General features: G+C 35.9%; 1 protein-coding gene across 1 annotated transcript in view; it reads left to right on the forward strand.

Moving 5' to 3' along the window:
- Positions 1-6658, forward strand: part of ptch1 (patched 1) — a 132015-nt gene extending 125357 nt beyond the window's left edge. The window contains exon 24 of the mRNA XM_062025728.1: positions 1043-6658. The gene's annotated coding sequence lies outside the window, so the exon portion shown is untranslated. The remainder of the gene's footprint in view (positions 1-1042) is intronic.
- Positions 6659-12746: the final 6088 nt, after the last annotated feature.

Raw genomic sequence — 12746 nt, forward strand, 5'->3', positions numbered from 1 at the left:
CCTCCCCCAATTCACACTCATTCACACATAAGGGTTGTTTCTTTCTGTTATTAATATTCTGGTTCCTACATTATATATCAATATATATCAATACAGTCTGCAAGGGATACAGTCCGTAAGCACACATGATTGTGCGTGCTGCTGGTCCACTAATAGTACTAACCTTTAACAGTTATTTTTACTCATTTTCATTATACTAGTTTCTATGTAACTGTTTTTATATTGTTTTACTTTATTTTTTATTCAAGAAAATGTTTTTAATTTATTTATCTTATTTTATTTAAAAAAATGTTTTAAAAAGGACCTTATCTTCACCATACCCGGTTGTCCAAATTAGGCATAATAATGTGTTAATTCCACGACTGTATATATCGGTATCGGTTGATATCGGTATCGGTAATCAAGAGTTGGACAATATCGGAATATCGGATATCAGCAAAAAAGCCGTTATCGGACATCCCTAATTGAAATGTTTAACCAAGTTTATTTAAAAAATAAATAAAATAATATATAGACACACAACACACTACACTTTCCACATTAATACAATAAATATTGTTCTGGCTTTTTCAAACACATACTATTTTAATTTGAGTCTTTAAATATGTTTATCTTCTTTTGTTTTGTTTTCACTTTCACTTTGTGACGTCATGTGATTTCAATTCCTGTTATTATTCCTCTGCATATGGATTGATCTCTCTGTCTAGTAGAGTGCAGCCTGTAGGTGCATTGTTCACTATTAAATATTTTAGTTGCTCAGACAGCAATGTTTTATACAAGTTTAGATTTGGGTATGTTGTTTCTTAGAAATGTCAATGTCTCTTGTATTCATGTTTGCATTTAAGTGTAATACCAGTTGTTCTGCTGTTAGTCATTATACTGTTTATTGTTATATCCTTAGCTCCGGGTGGGAATGAGGCGATATCATGTCCATAAAGAAGGGGGTGTTACTTTTAGACCATCATACAAGTCTGTTTTGCATAACAGATTACCATATATACAATCATTGAAAACATATCTAACAACAGTGTTTGTCTTCCAGTGACGCTGTGTGCGCATGTCATGGCCAAAGATGGACTTTCTTCTCTGTAAAGCTAAGCCTGGCATGGCTCGGTCCAGCCCGGTCCGCCTCTGGTCCTCATCAGCCTCCAGTGTTCCCGTCATGGTGCTCATTGTTACTGTAACTCCATGGTCGCTTGTCCTAAATATGTCTGTCTATATTTAAAAAGTTGTATACATATGTACATATGGAAAAAAAAACAAAGTAACAGACTGGGGCTGCCATATTTGATGGCGTGTGTGTGTGTATGCGTGCATGCTTGTGTGTGTGTGTGTGTGTGTGTGTGTGTGTGTGTGCGTGTGTGATAGAGGTTTATTTACTGTTCACTCCTCTGAATCGATGCCAATTTGGAAGATTCATTAGGTCACTGCTCACAATATGTTGATAACATCGTACAATTTGAACTATGCAATTGTATAACGGAGTGGAAGGTGCGAGTGTGTTTGTGTGTATAGAGTAACACAATGTCTTTGAACGTACTAGGGATGGGCACTATAGGGGGGAAAAATATATTTCATTTTTTTAAATATTTACGCTCATGGTGTTATGACCTCCTAAATCCGTGCCAGAGCAGAATAGTGTGAGTTAAGCTCGACTTCCTCTAATTTTTAACCCAAGTAACACGTCAAATAGAATTTGCCAGGCAAGTACCATGTTTGTTTTTCCTCCCTCAGGGCAGTAAACAATACTTTTTCAATAATTGTTTTTTAAAAATAATTTCTGCATATTTAATTTGTACGGTTCTAAGATTTTAATTGGGTTTTTATTAGAGTTGTCCGATAGTATCGGACTGCTGATATTATCGGCCGATAAATGCTTTAAAATGTGATATCGGAAATTATCGGCATCGGTTTCAAAAAGTAAAATGTATGACTTTTTAAAACGCAGCTGCACGAAGTGGTACCCAAACGTAGGGAGAAATACAGAGCGCCAATAAACCTTAAAGGCACTGCCTTTGCGTGCCGGCCCAATCACATAATATCTACGGCTTTTCACACACACAAGTGAATGCAAGGCATACTTGGTCAACAGCCATACAGGTCACACTGAGGGTTGCCGTATAAACAACTTTAACACTGTTACAAATATGCGCCACACTGTGAACCCACACCAAACAAGAATGACAAACACATTTCGGAAGAACATCCGCACCGTAACACAACATAAACACAACAGAACAAATACCCAGAACCCCTTGCAGCACTAACTCTTCCGGGACGCTACAATATACACCCTTCGCTACCCCCAACGCTCCCCCCAACTCAACCCCGCCCACCTCTACCTCCTCATGCTCTCTCAGGGAGAGCATGTCCCAAATTCCAAGCTGCTGTTTTGAGGCATGTTTAAAAAAAAAAAATGCACTTTGTGACTTCAATAATAAATATGGCAGTGCCATGTTGACATTTTTTTCCATAACTTGAGTCGATTTATTTTGGAAAACCTTGTTACATTGTTTAATGCATCCAGCGGGGCATCACAACAAAGTTAGGCATAATAATGTGTTAATTCCACGACTGTATATATCGGTATCGGTTGATATCGGAATCGGTAGTTAAGAGTTGGACAATATCGGATATCGGCAAAAAAAACATTATCGGACATCTGTAATTTTAAGCCTATGTCATGTATTAGTTTCACCTTGTAAATCTGATTGCGGGAATAAACGTACCTCTGCATAATATTCTAATTGACTCACACCTGTACATAACACCTGCGTACCACCAGTTTGATAAGTGCAAGAACCATGTTTGTTTTTGCTTCCGAAGGGCAGTTAAACAATACTTTTTATTAATTGTATTTTAAATACATTTTACATTTTTTTCCCCCGATAATTTCTGCATATTTCATGCGTATAGTTCTAAGATTATAAAAGTTTTTTTTTGTATTAAATCCCCTGGTGACATTCCTGCACTGCAAAAAGTCAGTGTTCTAAAACAAAACAAAAAAAAAAAGAGTTTTTTTTTATTTGAACTAAGCAAAATTATCTGCCAATAAAACAAGAAAATTCGGCTTGTCAAGACTTTCCAAAACAAGTAAAATTAGCTAACCTCAATGAACCCAAAAATACCTTAAAATAATTATATTCTCACTAATAACAAGTGCACTTATCTTGGTAGGAAAAAAAATTAGGCCTTTTTGCTCAATATGTTGAAAAATATTCTTAAATGAAGTACCGTATTTTCCGCACTATAAGGCGCACCGGATTATAAGGTGCACCTTCAATGAATGGCCTATTTTAAAACTTTGTTCATATATAAGGCGCACCACATTATAATAATTGTAATTTTGTTTTCGATAATTTCTGCATATTTCATGCGTATAGTTCTGAGATTATAATTGTTTTTTTTTATTAAATCCCTTGGTGACATTCCTACACTGCAAAAAGTCAGTGTTCTAAAACAAGAAAAAAAAAATACAAAAATTAGGGGTATTTTATTTGAACTAAGCAGAATTATCTGCCAATAGAACAAGAACATTCGGCTTGTCAAGACTTTCCAAAACAAGTAAAATTAGCTAACCTCAATGAAGCCAAAAATACCTTAAAATAAGTATATTCTCACTAATAACAAGTGCACTTTTCTTGGTAGGAAAAAAATGAGACCTTTTTGCTCAATATGTTGAAAAATATTCTTAAATTAAGTAAATACTAGTGCCATTATCTTCACATAATGATATGCGCTCGGCATCATGAATTTTTTTCTTTCATGCTTGAAGTAAGAAATTATTACTTTAAAAAAGTCGTTTTATACTTGTGAGTGTTGATGACACAGCTTTGCAACAGTTGATATTCTAGTTTCAAGCATGTTTTACTCAATATAAGTCATCAAATCTCAGCAACAAGCTGTAATATCTTACTGAGATCATTTAGGACCAAAACCCTTAAAACAAGTAAAACACTCTAACATAAAATCTGCTTAGTGAGAAGAAGTATCTTATCAGACAGAAAATAAGCAAATATCACCCTTATTTGAGATATTTAATCTTACTTTATGGCACTGCCAGTTCTTTTTAGGCTTATTTCAAGGTGAATCAACAGCGCCTCTACTGGTCACAGCTCGTACTGCACTCAATTGCTTCAATTGATTGAAACTTGTATTAGTAGATTGCACAGTACAGTACATATTCCGTACAATTGACCACTAAATGGTAACACTCGAATAAGTTTTTCGACCTGTTTAAGTCGGGGTCCACGTAAATCAATTCATGGTAAATCCCACAAACAATTAAAGGAATCCACCAGTGTGCTCATCCCTAGAAGACAGATCCGAACCAACTTTAAAGCTCATTTAAAAACGATGAGAGACATTGTTAACTAGTGCGTGTGTGTATGAAAAGGTGTGCAGGTATGCATGTTGAACCATTATCACAACCCTGTGGTAGTTTTGTAACAATAACTGTTTTAACTCGACACGCTATGCGTGCTATTTAAGACGAGCAGATACAATATGAAGACTTTTTCTCTTTTTTTTGTTGTTGTAAAGTTTGTTTTTCAAGTCACTGCCTCTGCATTGGGAACCTGTTAGTGCACTCAGAGTCATATCAATGTGTTTTTGTTTAACCGTAGCAGGCTTAAAGGTTTCATCCACCTCAGAAACTTCTGGAACAGGGTCTAAATAGTGGGACTTTGCGTCTAGCGGATAAGCTAACGACATACTGTACAAGTGGGCACTTGACTTCATTTCAACTCAGTAGCTCTTTTTTTGTTTTGTTCCTCCTTCTCGCCAACCGATAAGCTAGCCAGCCAATATAGCCTGCTAACGGCTAAACGCTACATGACCATACCGTCCTCCATTTTTGTTTGTGTCTTTTTAGTTTTAGTGTGACGACAGTATAAAAACAAGCTGCCCTTCGACATATTCTCCACATGTTAGTGCTAACTGGACCCCCCCCCCCCTCTCCCCCCTGTAGACGTGAATGTGTAGACGCCTCATTGTTGCTAGGATACGTAAACATCTCCGCCATATTGGATGGGGCAGATCTGCAAGGAAATGGACCAAACTTCACGAATCGGGAGTCCACTGTGTTCTGTGCCAGCACTTCATAGTACTACCGTATTTTTCGGAGTATAAGTCGCACCGGCCGAAAATGCATAATAAAGAAGGAAAAAAACATATATAAGTCGCACTAGAGCAGGGGTGTCCAAACTTTTTCCACTGAGGGCCGCACACGGAAAAATTGAAGCATGCGGGGCCCATTTTGATATTTTTCATTTTCAAACCAAAACAAAATATATGGATTCTTCCTTTTTTAACCTTTAGGGCTCCCGGGGACCATAAAGGGTCTCAGTCATTAAAACGTTAAAAATAAGTCAAATTATTGTTATTTTTTTTAATTTAACGCTTACAGTAAATCTTTATATCAACTTCAGGTTCATAAAAAGTAAAAAAAAAATTTTAAAAAAAGGTTTTATGCCTTTTCTGTCAAAGACAATTTTGTTTTTTATAGTAAAATTGGAAATATGCAGTATTTAGTCATTAGAGCTCTAAAATATCAATAATGCAGGACACCATTGATTTTAATTCTTTAATATTTTTGAGTAATCACAGTGAAAATATTAATAAAATCCCACTAAATATATTTGGGATCCAAAAGGTCCCCCACTCATAAAGTGATACATTTTTATTAGTTTTTTTTTTACTTTCAACACTTAAGTTACGAGATCAACTTCAGATATATCTGTCGATTTTACGTTTGAACTATTATTTTGTTTGTTTTTATACTTTTTTGTCAAAGAAAACTTTGATGTTTTTATATGGCAACCACACAATATATGCAATATTTTTTCCAACATTTTAAAGTGACATTTTTGAAGTAATTGGAACCATGAATATGTCAATAATTCATTATAACATAGATTTTTTGTCTTTTTTTTTTTTTTAACAATGGCAAAAAAAAAGATTAGATGAGATTTCACCTCATTTCACTTTTTTAAATGTTTATTTTTATTTTTGTAATACTATCAATTTTGCAATTTTTGCAGAATGTGTGGCGGGCCGGTAAACAATTAGCTGCGGGCCGCAAATGGCCCCCGGGCCGCACTTTGGACACCCCTGCACTAGAGTATAAGTCGCATTTTTTGAGGAAATGTATTTGATAAAACCCAACACCAAGAATAGACATTTGAAAGGCAATTTAAAATAAATAAAGAATAGTGAACAACAGGCTGAATAAGTGTACGTTATATGAGGCATAAATAACCAATTGAGAACGTGCCTGGTATGTTAACGTAACATATTATGGTAAGAGTCATTCAAATAACTATAACATATAGAACATGCTATACGTTTACCAAACAATCTGTCACTCCTAATCGCTAAATCCCATGAAATCTTATACGTCTTGTCTCTTACGTGAATGAGCGGAATAATATTATTTGATATTTTACGGTAATGTGTTAATAATTTCACACAGAAGTCGCTCCTGAGTATAAGTCGCACCCCCGGCCAAACTATGAGAAAAACTGCGACTTATAGTCCGAAAAATACGGTAATCAGTCAATTAGCTTGGTAAAACCATGTTCTGATAGACAAACACATTCAAAAGGTACGGTCGTGGTCAAAAGTTTACATACACTTGTAAAGAACATAACGTCATGGCTGTCTTGAGTTTCCAATCATTTCTACAACTCTTGTTTTTTTTTTGTGATAGAGTGATTGGAGCACATACTTGTTGGTCACAAAAAAAACATTCATGAAGTTTGGTTCTGTCATGAATTTATTAAGGGTCTACTGAAAATGTGACCAAATCTGCTGGGTCAAAAGTATACATACAGCAACATACATTATCAATTTTGGTGACGTACAAAGGTCTGGCCTCTTAACTTCATGTCATCGGCGGTCACTTGAACACTACCATACCATACCATACCAACTTTATTTATAAAGCCCTTTAAAAACAACCACAGTTGAAGAACAAAGGGCTGTACACCACACTATGGACTGGACTCTCGCTGTTATGTTGGATCCACTATGGACTGGACTTTCACAATATTATGTCAGACCCACTCGACATCCATTGCTTTCAGTCTCCCCTAGAGGGGCGGGGGTTACCCACATATGCGGTCCTCTCCAAGGTTTCTCATAGTCATTCACATCGACGTCCCACTGGGGTGAGTTTTTCCTTGCCCTTATGTGGGCTCTGTTCCCGAGGATGTCGTTGTGGCTTGTGCAGCCCTTTGAGACACTTGTGATTTAGGGCTATATAAATAAACATTGATTGATTGATTGATTGAAAGAAAGAAATAGAGGCAAAAGACAGACTAAAAAATAACATTTAAAACAGAAGTAAAAGTACAATTATTTGGATAAAAAGCAGTTAAAAAGTTAAAAACCGTCAAAAAAGTTAAAACAGTTTAAAGTCTCATGACGATCCTCCTGGTAGGGGTGTATTCCTTTATGGAGGATGCCTGTGCGTGACTTTGTTTAACGTGGGGAGACTGGTGCACAAACAGTCACCACACGATCCTTGGCAGAATCGGGTCAGGGTCCAGTGGCATGGATTCCAAGACAACTGGAGACCCTTTTCTGCTGCAGCCTTCTACCGCCATCACAGGCGTTGTGGTAGTTCTTAAATCTACCGTCTTCCGCCTGCTCCGCCGTTGAGGTCTTCACCGTATCCCTGGCTAGGGGGCAGTCAGGTACTAGGCCTTTGCCAGGGGCCACCTGGGGTAACAGTAGTAAAGGGGTTAACCTCCTAGTAACCCAAGACCCACATAGAGGAGCCTCCACTGCCGGATGCACTTTAACGTCACGCTCAGGACACATAAACACTTCATGTGGGTGGTTTATGATTGACGACACCTGTCGACTTCTCTGAGCCCATTTAAATAGAGCTCATGTGATGCAGTCATTAGACTCGGTCACAAACGCGACAATGGGAAAGTCAAAGGAAAGGCATTGACTTGAATCATTGACTTGAACAAGTCAGGAAAGTCACTTGGAGCCTTTTCAAAGCAGCTTAAGGTCCCAAGAGCAACTGTGCAGACAATTGTTCGTAAGTATAAAGTGCATGGCACAGTTTTGTCACTGCCACGATCAGGAAGAAAACGCAAGCTATCACCCGCTGCTGAGAGAAAATTGGTCAGGATGATCAAGAGTTGGAAGCTGCTGGAACACAGGTGTCAGTGTCCACAGTCAAGCGGGTTTTGCATCGCCATGGACTGAGAGGCTACCATGCAAGAAGAAAGCCCTTGCTCCAGAAGTGACACCTTAGGGCTTGTCTAAAGTTTGCTGCAGATTACATGGACAAAGATAAGACCTTCTGGAGGAAAGTTCTGTGGTCAGATGAAACAAAAATCGAGCTGTTTGGCCACAATACCCAACGATATGTTTGGAGGAGAAATCCCAGAAACACCATTCCTAGTAATACTACCAGTGGTAGTATTATGCTCTGGGCCTGTTTTGCTGCCAATGGAACTGGTGCTTTACAGAGAGTAAATGGGACAAGGAAAAAGGAGGATTACCTCCAAATTCTTCAGGACAACCTAAAATCATCAGCCCGGATGTTGGATCTTGGGTGCAGTTGGGTGTTCCAACAGGACAATGACCCCCAAACACACGTCAAAAGTGGTAAAGGAATGGCTAAATCAGGCTAGGTTTTTGAATGGCCTCCCCAGAGTCCTGACTTAAACGTGTGGACAATGCTGAAGAAACAAGTCCATGTCAGAAAAACAACAAAATTAGCTGAACTGCACCAATTTTGTCAAGAGGAGTGGTCAAAAATTCAACCAGAAGCTTGTGGATGGCTACCAAAAGCGCCTTATTGCAGTGAAACTTGCCAAATATTAACATTGCTGTATGTATACTTTTGACCCAGCAGATTTGGTCACATTTTCAGTAGACCCATAATAAATTCATAAAAGAACCAAACTTCACGAATGTTTTTTGTGACTAACAAGTATGTGCTCCAATCACTCTATCACAAAAAAAATAAGAGTTGTTGAAATGATTGGAAACTGAAGACAGCCATGACATTATGTTCTTTACAAGTGTATGTAAACTTTTAACCACGACTGTATGTTTTCAGTCCTTACATGTTAGCTGTGAAAGATAATCCCATGAGATCCGGTTTGGACCGGTTTGGTGCAATTCCACGCAGCACATCTCGGTTCGCTCTTGCCCCCTCCAATATGGCGTCGACGTATGAATGCCAAATGTTACAGTCCTTTCTTGCCATCACTTCCTGTTTAATCAGTGTCACTTCCTGTCACGTGAGCTGCTTGCGTAAAATAGGTTGTTTTTGTTGTTTTTGTTTTTTATATTCTCCACTTGTCATATTGGCATTCGTGGGTGGAATCCAAGCCGGCAACTATTTTATTCAATTTTTAATGTTTTTTGTTTGTTTGTTTGTTTTCAACACTCAATTGCGATATTTATATTTTTTGTAATATAAAGTGTTTGTTTTTTTTTCTTTTCATTATTGTTGTGATGCCAGTGGATGACAAATGCAGGGATTTTTATTGTAAAAAAAACAAACAAAAAACACTATTACAGTTTAATGTTTTGTCATTAATGGAGTTTTGATCTGTATAAAGTGCTTACTAATGTTAAATAGGAGAGAAGATTATATAACATTTTACACTACAGGTCTCATCATAGCTCTTAGAGGATTTTTAAATGGAAACAAAAAGATCAGCGATTCTTCCGGCCAGTTGGCGTGGATCTAAGCTGGGTTTTTTTTCAGTTACAAAGATAAATGTATGCCATATAATTTATTTATATGAAAATTTATTTTTGTAGTGTACATAGTAGTTGTCAAGGCTATTTGACAGAAGTATATTTTAAAGAGTTTATATGTAATAATATTACATTATAACGGGAAAGGAGAGTTAAAGAAAAAAAAAAGGTGCACACTTTTGATCTGATATCGTCTTCTCAGACAACATCAACACCTCCCCTTCAGTATTACACAGCTGTGTGCGTGGCCATCCAAGTGGAACATTGTACTAGCTCGCAAAATATTCAATATGTTCAAACACTGATAGAAATCTAACAAATAATAAAAATATAACTTATTTGTGTCTTTGTTCATAACTTTAATAAAATAAAAAAAAATTGGAATTGCAAACATTATTTGTGTATGTCTTTCTTACCCTTTTTTTTAATTGTTTTATTTCTTGGTCCAAATTGTGCTTTTCAGACTAAAGTGAAACAAACAAGCAGCAAATGAAGGCCTGGCAAAGAATCGCATGGCAGGAAACTGATAGAACAGACGGACGATGACCTTGAACATACTTTGAAGGCAACTGAACAATGCTTGAAGGCAAATGAACGGAATATTCTTCAATGGTCAAGTTTTAATGATGTGCGATACCACTTATTTTCTTTCCAATCCGATGTCAGGTCAAATTCAGGCTGATGTCGACAATGCCAATCTGATACCTTGTGTATTTTTACATAATACCAAATCTATGGAGGAAAAAAACCTGTAAAAATGTAAGGAAAAAGAGGAAAAAAATCGGAATATAATGAAGAAAAAAAAAGCTGAAATTTCAATTAATAATAATAATAATAATAATAATAAACTAGGGTTGTACGGGAGTTCAAACCCCAGCCGAGTCATACCAAAGACTATAAAAATGAGACCCATTACCTCCCTGCTTGACACTCTGCATCAAGGATTGGAATTGGGGGTTAAATCACCAAAATGATTCCCGGGCGCGGCCACCGCTGCTGCTCACTGCTCCCCTCACCTCCCAGGGGGTGATCAAAGGTGATAAGTCAAATGCAGAGGATAATTTCATAATTTCACCACACCTAGTGTGTGTGTGACAATCATTGGTACTTTAACTTTAACTTAACTTTATAATACCAAATCTATGGGGTGTAAAAATGTAAGGAAAAAGAGAAAAAAAATCGGAATATAATGAAAAAAAAAGCTGAAATTTAAATTAATAATAAACTAGGGTTGTACGGTAATGATAATAATAATAGATTTTATTTGTAAAAAGCACTTTACATTGAGTAAACAACCTCAAAGTGCAACAGTGTATTACATTTTTTTTTTTTAAAAACTAGAACAGCCAAATAGCTAAAACTAGTATGCATATATCTAAAAAAAAAAAAAAAAAGGCTTTTTTTAAAAAGAAGGGTTTTTAAGCCTTTTTTTAAAAGCATCCACAGTCTGTGGTGCCCTCAGGTGGTCAGGGAGAGCGTTCCACAGACTGGGAGCGGCGGAGCAGAAGGCCCGGTCTCCCATTGTTCGTAGCTTTGTCCTCGGAGGTTGGAGGAGGTTAGCCTGTCCGGAGTGGAGATGTCGTGTGGAGGATTTGGGGGTGAGTAGTTCTTTGGTATACCGGTATTAGTATAGTACCGCGATACTAATGAATCATATTCGGTACTATACCGCCTCCAAAAAGTACCGGTCCTGCAAGTAGATTAATAACTCATTTTCTACCACTTGTCCCTCATAATGTTGACAAAATAATAGAATGTAAAATGACACAATATGTTACTGCATACGTCAGCAGACTAAATTAGGAGCCTTTGTTTGTTTACTTACTAATAAAAGACAAGTTGTCTTGTATGTTCACTATTTTATTTAAGGACAAACTTGCAATAAGAAACATATGTTTAATGTACCCTAAGATTTTTTGTTAAAATAAAGCCAATAATGCAATTTTTTTGTGGTGCCCTTTATTTAGAAAAATATTGGAAAGTATCAAAATAATTTTGGTACCGGTACGAAAATATTGGTATCTGGACAACACTATAATAAACTTAGTAACCTATAACACAAAGGTTACGTATATAATATCTGTTTTTATAACACAAAGGTTACGTATATAATATCTGTTTTTATATATATATATATATATATATATATATATATATATATATATATATATATATATATATATATATATATATATATATATATATATATATATATATATATATATATATAACAAAATAGACCTCCCACCCCATACTTGACTTTTCAGTCTAAATTATTGGATGGTCTCAAAATAAAATATACTTAAAATATGTACAAAGTTTAGTTAGTTAAAAAATTAAATAATGCTAGGTTATGAATGAATTAAAAAAATTACAACCATAATAAACATTGTTAAACGTGTAACTGAACAATAATATTTTCATACAGGCAGAAGTTTTTAACACATGCAGTTACACAAAAAATGTTACGGTACATTAAACATATGTTTCTTATTGCAAGTTTGTCCTTAAATAAAATAGTGAACATACAAGACAACTTGTCTTTTAGTAGTAAGTAAGCAAACAAAGGCTCCTAATTTAGTCTGCTGACATATGCAGTAACATATTGTGTCATTTTACATTCTATTATTTTGTCAAAATTATTAAGGACAAGTGGTAAAAAATGAATTATTAATCTACCTGTTCATTTACTGTTAATATCTGCTTACTTTCTCTTTTAACATGTTCTATCTACACTTCTGTTCAAATGTAATAATCACTTATTCTTCTGTTGTTTGATACTTTACATTAGTTTTGGATGATACCACACATTTGGGTATCAATCCGATACCAAGTCGTTACAGGATCATACATTGGTCATATTCAAAGTCCTCATGTGTCCAGGGACATATTTCCTGAGTTTATAAACATAATATAAATGTCAAAAAAAAAAACGAAAGAAGATTTTGTGATGCTAAAAAATATTGATGTAATCATAGTAGTATTGACTAGATACGCTACTTTACTTGGTA

Source organism: Entelurus aequoreus, linkage group LG17, assembly GCF_033978785.1.
Source record: "Entelurus aequoreus isolate RoL-2023_Sb linkage group LG17, RoL_Eaeq_v1.1, whole genome shotgun sequence".
NCBI lineage: Eukaryota > Metazoa > Chordata > Actinopteri > Syngnathiformes > Syngnathidae > Entelurus > Entelurus aequoreus.